This window comes from Lepisosteus oculatus, chromosome 11 (genome assembly GCF_040954835.1).
Source record: "Lepisosteus oculatus isolate fLepOcu1 chromosome 11, fLepOcu1.hap2, whole genome shotgun sequence".
Classification (NCBI taxonomy): domain Eukaryota; kingdom Metazoa; phylum Chordata; class Actinopteri; order Semionotiformes; family Lepisosteidae; genus Lepisosteus; species Lepisosteus oculatus.
This window is the reverse complement of record NC_090706.1, coordinates 32,306,644-32,319,272: the sequence shown is the minus strand read 5'-3', so window position 1 is coordinate 32,319,272 and position 12,629 is coordinate 32,306,644. Positions and strand designations below refer to the sequence as shown.

Here is a 12,629-nt window from a genome sequence, read left to right as displayed (position 1 = left end):
CCTTATTTTTATCCATTGCTTGAAATTTTTTATTAGTTAATTGGTTCCATAATCTCTGAACACTAAGGCATGTAAAAATACTATTGAAGCAATTGATACTAAAATATTACAAAGTGAAAACTTGTTTTAAAACTGAAAATAAAAGTGAAGTTCCAACTTTGATATACCTTAACTTTCCTTAATTATTATTTTTACTTGTGTGTTAGTAAGACAAGGAGCTTGGAGTTGTAAATTTATCTTTAATAATTTCTTTGGGGTTATTGTAAAGCAATTCAGGTAAAAAAAAAAATCTGACTTTTGTCAAAACAATAGGATTTCAGGGTACAGAATTTTTCTGCTGTTGATGGAGTCTATCACCTTAAAAGAAAACATTCTTTTTAAATGAAACAAATTGTACTTTTATGGATTTTCCAACTTAAAACTAAGTTTTGCAATTAATCTTTATTGAACAACATGATGACCCTTGAACACCGCCTTACTAAATTAGAATTGGAGTTGACTGTGTGAACAGCTGTACAGATCTACAGAATTACAGAACAAGAACAAGACAAAATATCAATTTTTGCTTAAATAATCCTCCAAACTTTAACAGTTAGGTTAGTTTTATTTAGGTTTAAGGTAAAAATGACTGGACTAAAATGAAAGACACACAACGTGGAATAGAGTTCAAAGAAGAGTTTTAGGACTTTGTTTGACTGCACTTAACTATAGAGTACTACATCCTGTGCAGTGCATGATGCCACAAAGAGCATTGTTAAAGATATAACCCTTCCTGGTGAGAAGAATATCAAGGAGACCAATGCTTCATCTGCATAGGAGTAGAATAACAGGTGGAAAAAGGTCTTTGACTTTTGGAGTCTTTCAGCTCTGTAGGTCAAGTTCAAATGTTTGCTTTATGTCAATATTGAAGGAGTTTGGTTCCAGTGATGACAGTAATCTGCACAACAATAAAATTCTCAAAGATACCACGGATATATGTAGGTAGATAAATAGATTTGCCAATTGATCTTTGTTAAGAAAGAACATTTGTACACCATAAAAAGATTAACATAAAAGTTTTTCTTTATATATTCCAGGAATTTCATTCTGCACTAATGTGGCATCACAATATTAGAGATATCCTCTAATGAAATGAAATAATGGATTTTTATTCATAATAACTTCCAATTAGGTCTTTCAGGTTTTATATGCTGATTTTTTTTAAAAATGTAATAGAATATCAAATCAATACAATCCTTTCAAACCATTTCAAATATTCAAAAGTTCTCTTAGGAGTTACACTGTTAATGAGTCCATATGTAAAACTGGCTCATAGATGTACTTTTCCAACTTTAGAAATAAATAAATACAGACAGCAACTACCATGACATTTTACATATACAGTATGCTGTGAATTGAATGCCACATATTTTTGTTGCTGTTTTAGTTTGTCTTTTCAAATCAGTGTAAAATCCATTTTCGGTTTTAACTGCCTGAGAATGAGATCTAGGTTTAAGTATTATAGTTGTAAAACGTTATCTGATGTCATTAACCTAAGCTGAACCTGTAATCAAGGAAAATAATTCTCTGATGCCCCCTTGTGGGATACTTTTGCACAGAATAGTCTAGGTTTAATAAAGGTGTAAGCCGTTTATGTTATTTGCATTATTGAAAACGTGAAAAAGAGTTAAAACAATTATAATTTTGTAAGTGTCTTTTCATACCAAATATAATCATTATACAACTTGTCTAACATACTGTACATTCAAGTGATATCAAATCAATTCTTGCGAAAATCATATCTACTGGCTATCAAATGTTTAATCTTTAACATTAAAGCGCCTGGTTTTCAGTGTAGAAATCATCAGTCCGTATTATTCATGACAATAGAATATTCTAAGATATGTTATAACATGTTTCTAACAAGGAAAAGATCTGCCACCTTTGTGTTCAAAGGGAAAGAGTTGGAAAGTGCTTGAAGAAATGCAATACAAGCAGAAATATGCATTCTAATCATTCAATGATGCAATATACTTCAGATATCTTACATACTGTAGTAACCTTAAAATAAAAAAACGTGCAATAATATCTTAACAATTTCAATGCATATATTATACATTTTACATATATTACAAGATTAAAATGCAAGCCTAATTTTCATTTATCTAAAAATATTTTACTGTACTTGCAGTTACTCAGTAAGCAAATATTAACCCATAATGGTGCACTTCAGGCTATTTTCTAGCTTGCACACTAGGGATGTTTCCAGGATATTAAACATCGCTTATGGAAAAATCTGTCTAAATCATTCATAGTGTTCCTGTCACACTCCTCATAGCACAGACATATTGTTATAGACATAATACAGAAATTATCATTCTTAACTGTTAAATTTAATTTTGCTATACTGTCCCTGACACATGCAGAACTGAGGTGATACAAAGAAATAGGCATTAAAAATAACACTGCAATTACTAAGAGATTAGATTAATTTGGAGCTATACCTGAAACTTAGCAATTTAGCAAGATAACAGAAGAAGTCTACTTATAACTATTACAAATCAAAAGTAATAAATTCCAAGATAGTTAAAGGGAATGTATGTTTTAGCAGGTCAGTTTTTGTTGTTTCAAGTATAATAATGGAAGGTCTCATTTTAATGTGTTTGCTATATCATTGTAGGAGCTTAAAAATATTTATCTCACTTTGTTAGCCTACGACTATTATAAACCATAATGAGCAAGTGAGCCACAGAAGCAGTCTAATGACTTATCATTTGTTCCTGGCACAGTTACTCCATGCTTGAACATCTGGCAAACACAGGGCCATTTGAGAAGCAGTCAGCTGATAAAAAAGTGATGTTCTAAAAGGCTCTAACAAATTAAAACAAAGGGACATACACGAGTAGCTTGGAAACATTATTTACACAGAAATAGCGTGTATGAGCAAATACTTTAATATAAAGTACAAACACTCTACTCTGGCATCCCTTTAAGTAATTTGTAATGTGCAGCATGCTTGGCATTTTTTTTCTCAAGTGTTTTTCCTGCAAAGGAAATGCTTCAGCCACAGTACATATAAGATAGTGGCATGATTCATTATCATTGGAATCTGATTAAATATTTGAGCTGCAGCTGTGAGTGATCCATTTAAGCTAATCGTGTAACATTTAGTAGAGTGATAGTTATCGAGAAGACAGATATTATCAAGTTTGTTGCCAGACTGTCTCATGTATCATATCATTTAGTATTACATGAAATTGATGTTTTCAAAAGGGTGCACTGTACCTTATACTGTATATATATATCCATCCATCCACTTTCTAACTACTTCTTCCAATTCAAGGTCACAGAAAAAAGGAGGCTATCCTGGCAAGTAATGGGCACAAGGCAGGGTACACCCTGGACAGTACACCAGTCCTTTGCAGGGCAGGCAGACATACAGTATAAACACACTGTCACGATCGTAATCCCCCCTCTTAAGGGCGCTCCTACCGTTTTGTATTTTAGAATTTGTGCACCTGCTCTCTGCTTAGTCTGACAATATTTAAGCCTGGTGCTCTCGCTATTCCTGGCTCAGCATTGGAAGATGGACACCCGGAAGCCCGCCTACCAGTGGGTCCAGGAGAGACCCGACAGCATAGGCTTCATCATGGCGTCCTGACCATCTGAGTCCGGGGCTCGGAGCGCCTGGCGCTGTGAGGCAGCAAATGCTAACCACCGTGCTGCCCACCTTACACTCCACATTATATTGTTTTTTAGATTTGATCTTTCCAAACCATATCCTTCTAGTTCTGTTCACAACTAGTTTTTTACAGCTCCGATTTTCCTCTGCCTACATGTTAACAGAACCAATAACAAGAAGACCTTGAAGACCTATTGACAAAATGATAAATAAAGTGACCAGTAACATCTATGGCCTATGGATTTCCTTAAAGTAACATCTTTTAAATGTGTTGGCAGTGTTTATAAGCTTGCGTCATCCAAGATCAGCTTATGTATGATTATTTGTTGCTTTGGAACACATTTTTCCACCTTTAGGTTTATTTAGTTGATGATTCACAGTGACTTGGTTCTTGAATTGAGTTTTTTTTTTTACCTAAACATTCCAAGTGAGAGAGATTGGTATGCTAATTCGGGTTGTGTCTTTGCCTTTAAGAATGTTAGTAGTTCCAGTCTTTAGGGGCACAATCTTTGCAGGAAACATTTTATACTGAGCTGTTTCTATCTTTCAATTTAGATATTTTGTTTTCTGAAGAGCAAAAAAAAAACACACTGACAAAGTTTGGTCTTTGTGTTTTCGTGTTTTCAGTTTGGTAGTTTTTAACTATCCTCCCCTTGCTGTTTAATGACTTCCCTGGGGCCGTAGCCTCTAATTTCCCTTGTACTTCCTTTCTCAGATCTTTAAAAATATAAGCCATGTATGTTTAGTGCCTGATGACAGAGTCTTGCAAGCAAAACAATCAATCATTCCTTGTTACATACAGTACCCCTCGTTATTTTAAAAGATCAATCACTTTTTCCTGATTAATGATTAAGTAATGGCAGGTTTGACATTTAAATTGTGAAAACATATCTGCTGGCTATGCTTAGTTTTGAAAAAAATAGATATTACTTAATGTATTCAATTGCTCAACTTCACTGTCTTTACACCAATTTCAATTATACTAATCTGTCTAGTATACTGTACATGATGTACTGTATGGGTTTTCTGAAAAACATTATAACTTTACTCCCCTTCTGCATGAAATAATACACATATAACTTTGTATTTCTAATATTGAAAAAAGACAAGCGACAAGCATTTCGTACTTTACCCAAGCTATGGATTAATCTCTTTGATTTGCACTGTATGCTTTTGATTTGCTTCAGTCTACTCCAAGCTGTAAAATAAAATGCTATCGCACATGCTAGAAGTTTATAGGACAATATTACTGTACCTCATGACAATCAGACTAATATTATAGGGCATTGCAGTTGATAACAATGGCTACTTCACATTGCACATTTGGCAACAAGCAATTCCACTGCCTGTGACATTCTTTAATGGGACGTCTATAAGAATTTTGACTACCTCCAGTGGGCATATATAGTGTTGGCTCAAGATTATACAGTATAAGTTTAGAAGCAGGTTCCATTAATATAGTTAAAATTTCATACTACAGCTTTTCAGCAATAGTGCTAACAGAAAATGATTTAACATCTCACTTCATAGTTTGTAGGATCACTCATCATTTCCACCTATATTGGTTGTCTTTAGAACCACTTGTTAAAATCATATGCCATTCTGGTAGTTATAGCACTATTTCTCATAACAAAACTAAATACTGTAACAACCTAAATAACGAATATAATGTTATTATATTCATAGAATGTCTCTTTTTGATGGCTTTGGTTATTTTGGTATAAAATGTCTTAGTCCAATTTAGCATTACTGACTTTAAATTTTACAATGGAGAAAATGGACTTCCTATTGTACCGCTTTTCAATCACTTCAAATGCCTTGGTACTGAGATTCTACCAGAGATGCTACAAGTGTTTTACTCATACCTGTCACTCATAGTTGTCAGATTCTAGCTTAGAGGTCCTGTGGTTAAGAAGTTGGAGTTTAGTTTTGTCTCCTTAGACACCAAATCCTTCTGATATGCTGAATTCAATATTAACCATGTTCTAAGGGGGTTAGATCAGATCCGGTATCTAGCTCAGTACTATTGAGCCCTGTTACATACTTTAGGAGTGCCATTGATGGCAGGGAGCATGAGATTATTGTGCTGTACTGATAAAAAAACAGTTAACACATAAATGTCTAATAATTTCCAATAATATGTTTACAATAATTTCAAAATTGCAGGAAAGAAAACATGTGCTTTTAATTTAGAGGGCTTTTTTTGTGGAGCTAAACTGTTTTATATTTAGTATATTTACAACTGTATGTACAAATATTGTTATCCCCAACAGGATATAAAAATTATAAAAAATTAAATGGTTTGTTTCACTTAGATACTGTATATTTTTGAAAGTACAATTATAAAACATACATGTTTTTAAGACGAAAGTGTCACAGACTTTCTTAGTTGCCCTAAACATGTTTTAAAAACATTTGGTGATGAAGAATTCTGATAGTTTTTGTCTGGTTCTGGTATAGTGTGTTTTCTTGAAATGGTTCCTGGGAACTTTCAGTTCTTAATGCATGTCTGGAAAAAATATATATTTTATCTCCAATAAATATGACCACACAATTTTTAAACATACCCTTAGCCAGCCAGGACAGTGTTGTCAGAAAGGCCTTGGTTTATTTATTTTAGCAGGAATCCCTTCCAATTTAATGTAAAAAGAATAAAAAATAAGATCTCAAAACAAGATTGTTCTTCTTATTTGATCTGTCTGTTTTCCTCAATACTTCCTTTTGACATCACTCTACATATAGTATATTTATAAACATGTCATATGGTTTTTAACATGAAGCAACTTTAAGAGTTCTGTGGTTAGACTGGTTAGGACTCTTGATTTAAGTCCTGAAATTCATTGAGTCTTTTGCTTTGTTTTGTTGTTGCGGACGCACTGAACTATGGTGAATCCTTGGCACATTAACAATGCCTTCACTTGCTCACCAGACCAGCAGTGAACATACATATACTGTAACTATCGCAATATCCTAGCTTTTCCCCTTTAATACATGTTTTTTTTTTTCTGCTTGGAGTGCAGTGAATGTACAGGCAAAAGTTATTAAGTATATTTTATAAAATGTGACGTCTTCTCAACCAGATGAGCAAAATAGTTCTTGAAGTCCCTTGCTGCTTAAAATAATTTTAGTTTGAGCAAATTTAAAAATAAAATGAAGCACACTATAATACATGTTGCTGCTTATGTAACTTTACATAGACAATGACAGTATCTGAGTTAATAAGGTATCCTAGGGGAAAAAAATCATTGGGAAACTTCAGCAGAACTGATTCATAGTTGATATATGCTAAATAGGGTTTGTCCAATGATTGACAAGTTAGTGTGCAGAACTGAGAATTGAGAGATGTCGACTGCTTTTCAATTAAAAGCCTTTCAGTCATTATTGCAATTCCAATTAGTTTCCACTGGTGTCCTCAGTTCCTTGTTTTACTACTGGTCTAGAGGCACTCCACTGTTATATTTTTATACTTTTTTAAGCTGTTTAATGAATTTAAATTATAAATAGCTATGTGACAGAAGACTAGTCCCAGAGTGTGAAAATAAAATATACACTACATTGGAAGAAGATATTTTAAACTTCTTCTAAAGAAGTTTTCATACTTGTTTATACTGTAAAACAAAGCTAACGAGTTTAATAGATTCTAAAGAGATTCAACTCCTTTAACCTGTTCCTTGAATACCAGGAATTAAACTCACTCATCTTCTGTGAATGATTCCAAAGCACCAATGTCCTTTTTGAAATGTGGAAACCAAATAGCAAATACAATGAAAATACAATGAAAAAGATAATATGGCAAGGGCAAAAGGATACGTTTTAAAGTTGTTTAAAATGATAATTAAGGTGAGTCGCTTGCATTCATCATGTATTTGCCAAACATTAATATTAATTAATATTCATATAAATCCTCATAGTAGTAGGCCAATGAATAATATTAACTGTACATAATGTGTAAATGGAAAGCCATATATTTAGGATAAAGTTTCTATTGGAAATAACGAGGGAAACAGCTGAAGGTAATTGCCTATCTCTATTAACTTTTCTTTTTCCAATGAACTGTGACACACAAAATACTTGTAGACTCCCATCCTGCATTGGCTGAAGCACCTGAAGTATATAAAAACATGAATCATTTTGCACGGGGTAGTGTTTTGAGAGCATGAATGGCTCCACTGTTTTGATTTCCAGGTATTTGTGGCCAGTTATTGAACTGAGCCATTACATTTTCACTCACTGGAAACGTCAGTGTGGCTGAAAAAGAAATAAATCACATGATAGTGCATTATTCACTTGAGGACATGCAAGAAATTGTATTAATTACTCTTCTTTGTGCTCAGAAGACATTATGACTTAATTATATTTTTATCTACATACAATATTTGCATAGAAATTTAATCTTTTTCTAGGGAAACTAGATCCAATATCGGTATAGTAAATAATATCTTTGTTAAAAAAGAGACAGTAGGTCGGTAAATGTCATACAGTTTCCTAATGTTTTAATGGCTTAACCAGGACATAAGCAGGACATAGTCTGTCTATGACAGCTCTGTTCTAAATTATAATATCCAATATAACCAGATTTGCAGTATGGTGTGTTTGATTATTTTATTGACAAATATGTTTATCTCTAAAGTCAGCAGGGCTGACTTTTAATTTCTTTCAGATTTAGTACTTCATTATTGTGTTTGATCCATAGCTGCCAAGATGAGTATAATCCGATTTTGGAACTCGATAAAAAATTCTGAAAACAAAAACTTAATATGCTCAATAAATCAAAAGACAACCTAACACTATTTTCCTGTTGATTAGTTTGACATTTGGAAGCAGTGTGTTCTGGTTTCTAAGATGCATAACTACCACACTACAAAATAATCCATGACTCTCTGATGAACTCTTGCTGTATACTTTTAAACTCTGTTCTTATTTATGTCTGTCTCACTTAGTTGTGCCTGTTCTTCAGTGTCCTATTCCAAGATAAACCTGCTGAGTACAAGCTGATCACACTTCTCTACATAGTTTCATTTAACTGTAAAAGAAAAAGCAAACTTAACACCTCCCACTGGTAATGTGTTTTTTCATTCTTTTGAGATATGTTTATTTGACAAACGTCTGTGACTTGTTTTAAAGATATAATGCTCAATGGCAAAAAATCACATAAAATATTAGTATGCAGAAGCACCTATATACTCCTGATTTGTTTGTTTTCCTTTAATATCCATTTTCCTTTAATTTCCTGGGTCAATTAAAATTTCCAGCTTTTTTTACATTGTTTATTTCTGTTTATTAACTTGTATTTGTTTAAAGAAGGACTCCAAAAAAGTTTAGATGTATGCATGCATTTGTAAACTACATAGTGATTTTTAAGTTGGGGCATTACTGTGCATCCACCCTGAACAATAGAAAAAAATGGTTTTACATGTGTAATGTGAATCTCTATGGTTTTCCTGAATTTTAAACAAAAATCATTTTATAATCATATGTCTGTTAGGTCCACATTCCATTTTCGCTCTTTCTATAAAAAGGACAGATAGTGGCAATTGCTTAATTTCCTGTTTCTTATTCAAATAAGGCAGTCAACAGCCTTAAAAAAAAGGCTATATTTATCTTTTAGTGCTATGTCAGAGATGGTATTATGTTATGGTCACAGAACTATTTATTGAAATTCTGAACTATTTCTAACTTGTAAAATTAAGATGCTAATCAGAAAAAATTAAAAGAAAGTTAACTTTATCAGATGGAAGATGGAATCTTTTCAAAATGAGACCTTGGTTCGAAAAAGAGTTTTATAATAGAATGTTTGTATAGTTTTAAAATTTAGCACTTTTCTGCTTAAGAGAAAGTGATCAGTCTGCTGATGGCAGCCTTTCCTAGGACAGTTTTCTATTTAATGGTCACAGCACAGAGCAGGCTTGCCCTAAGCCTAGATTGCTGTAGAAATGTAGCAGGTCATTTGAATACATCAGATGTGAGCACAGGCAAGTCTAAATCTTATGTCACGTTATATAGGTATCATGTAGTTCTGTTGAAATGTGTAATGTCCTATTTTGATTTGGGGCATCAGAATGAAAACTTATGGTTTTGAAAATGCTGTCATCAATTATGTATTAGTGGATGCTTGTAATTTGAATAGAAAAAAACTGCTCTGAGTTTGTCCTCTGTGTTTAAGAGATTTCCAAAAGCATATGACCGATATTTATACATGTATATATTCAGTCTGAGACAAGATAGCATGCTATAATTTTTTGTTACCCCACACTAGACCAGTGATTGATTATTTTGTGCCTGATTCAGGAAAAAAAAGGTTTAACTGCAAATACAGAAGCAGTCATCTGTTCTGGTATTACAGCTGTTTACAGAGTTCTTAAAAGAAGCAGATTGCCGCCTTTATCAGTTTTCGCTATCATGAAGGAAATATACGGTAGCTGTGGATGTAATTTGATCAATCTAAATTAAAGTTTTCTAAATTGCTATGTAAAGATTTGTAATGGACACGTTCACCCAGTCAGTCTTCAAACAAGCACTGCACTGTCCTCTTCAATCTAATAAATGTGCGTGCAGCAGCTTTCTAATTAGTTCCACAAGGCACTTCACACTATAACAATTACAGGAGTGAGTATGCAGAGTCCCCCCCTCAAGTCCCCCAACACACACCCCTTCAAAAAAGTCCTCTTTAATAAAAAGAAAGCCCTTAGTCAGCTGCTGGCGTGGGTTATGAATTTTCTAGCCATCCACTCATATCCTGGGAAAGGAAAAATAAGGAAAAAGCCAAGATTGAAAACAGACACAACCACTCTGGTGTTGAGAGTAGAAGAGGGAAGTACCCTTTTACAAGTCCTTTTAAATTCAATAGAACTTTTTTTGTCTATAGAAAACAAGCTTTGCTTTTAAATGTAGCTGTAGTTAGTTTTCTGTTCACGGCACTAAAATGACAATTTGTTCTAACTTCATATAAAAGTCTTCATCAGCCTCTTTTCTTTTTCATTTGGACTTGAATTAGTGAAGCTTGCCAGTATATTGTCTCGTGACTACTTTTTCTTTTTGGTGTTTTGTTTTCGTTATTTCGTAAGGAACAGAACACGTTTATCATATATAGATTTATGTTTCAAAGGTGTCAGCCAACAGAACGTTTTTTTTTTATGAAAGGAGCTGTATTCTCTGAAAATACATGACCTATGTGACTGAAGACCAATAGTTTAATCTTGGCCTCTTCTGATGTTTATTTCAACTTTTAACAGCCTTTTATTCTTCTAAAAGGTGATTTTCAGTGCTGCATCAGTGGCCACCCCTATCCTTTCATTTGAATAAATAAACAGAGTTCTGGTGCCTGTTTCAAGGGCTCAAGGGGCTAACCAGATTACAGCAATCATCTCTGAAGATTTGAGGAATCTACCCCAGTTCTACAAAAGGAAGCTAATTGAAAACTGCTACTCACACTTTCAAGGCAGTCGGACAGCAGTTCAGATCCCTAAGAGAAATCACCGTTGGACAATGCTTTAAGTTTTTTTAAAAGTCTTTCTGATACTAGAGTGACGTGTATCCAAGGTAAGTCTTTCCCCCTTTTAATATATTTTTTATGTGCTTTTTGTTCACTTAAAGCTGTCTTCAAATATACCTGGAGTATATTTGGTAGAAAGTCTCCAGTGTTTAATATTGTTTGAGATCATTTAAAAGGAGAAAGTTTGTAGATCTGCTGGATTTTATCAAAGTCTGCATTAACAAACGTTGACTTAGTTACATTACACAGAAGTCTATTGCCCAAGTTTCTGAACTTGAAGATCTATTGGCTGTTTACAGTGAGATATACAGTACCATATTGGAGTTTTATCCTAATATATATACATACCATATACCCAGAAGCTGAAATACAGTAAACCAGAACTACAGTGCTTTTGGCATCTAATATTGTTTATAATACTTTGCATAAACTCAACCTATAAAAAATATGAAGTGATGTGTGTGCATGTTTCAGATTAGACTTGTAAACAGCCATGTTATTTCCTTTGATGTGGGACCTAATTGGTTCACTTTAAAAAAAAAATTAAGCAACAGCTTGTATAGTGTATGTAGAAAAGAACTTCCACATATAAGAAATGAATACTTGAAGGCATGTCAGAAAAAAATACCCACTAATTAACAGAACACAGCAAATTCTAAAATTAAAAACAACAAAACCAATTTATCTTGGAATATCAAAAACAAATTATCATGGAATGTCAGTATTTCTCCATGGAAATCTTTGGAATTTGGCTAGTTATGCTGCAGGGAAAATATATTTTCCCCTTGAGTTTTCCACATTTAATACTGAGTGCTTTAATAAGAATGCTAAAAATCCTTTCTGCTTCAGAAGTACTTTATTAGGCTAAAGTGGTGCTTGACTTTAGGGGATCTGTATATGCTTATCTGTTTTCTCTTCAGACTTTGAGTTTCCTGAACTGTTTACTTTCACACAATTAGGCCATGTTTGACAGCCTGTCCTGTTGGCTGTGAAATCTTTTGTCATTGAGCAGTACTCTTGGATTGCCTTTGTACATGAAATGTCAACTTTTATGTCAGTGTCTTAAAAGAGAGCTAACCTCATTTTCTGTATAATCTAATATTTCCAGTGAGGTGTTCTCTACAGAAAGGCACAAAAATAAACGTAAACAACAGCTTAGTTAAACTGTTGATAATAGCAAATACAATAAGATAGACTTCAAGAACGTGCATCCTGTAAAGACAACCACTGGCACAGTTTGCTTCACGTAAGAAAACCTTTGGTAGGTATACAGCTTAGGCAAAGGAAAATGTTCACCCTTCTGTGGCAGACATCTGGTACACAGTATTTTGTTTGCATTTTTGTTTTCCTAGAGGTCATGGGAAAGCATGAAAAGCATTTTTTTTACTATGCTTGAGTTAAAGAAATGTTAGGTTTAGATTTTTGGACAGTCAACTGCTAATAACTTATCATGCTGACACTTCACTGAGGTGAATT

At 33.5% G+C, this 12,629-nt stretch overlaps 1 protein-coding gene across 1 annotated transcript in view; it reads left to right on the top strand.

Annotated features, from left to right (window-relative positions):
- The first annotated feature begins 10,375 nt into the window (after positions 1-10,375).
- pdgfrb (platelet-derived growth factor receptor, beta polypeptide) overlaps positions 10,376-12,629 on the top strand; it is a 40,982-nt gene continuing 38,728 nt past the window's right edge. The window contains exon 1 of the mRNA XM_015349963.2: positions 10,376-11,200. The gene's annotated coding sequence lies outside the window, so the exon portion shown is untranslated. The remainder of the gene's footprint in view (positions 11,201-12,629) is intronic.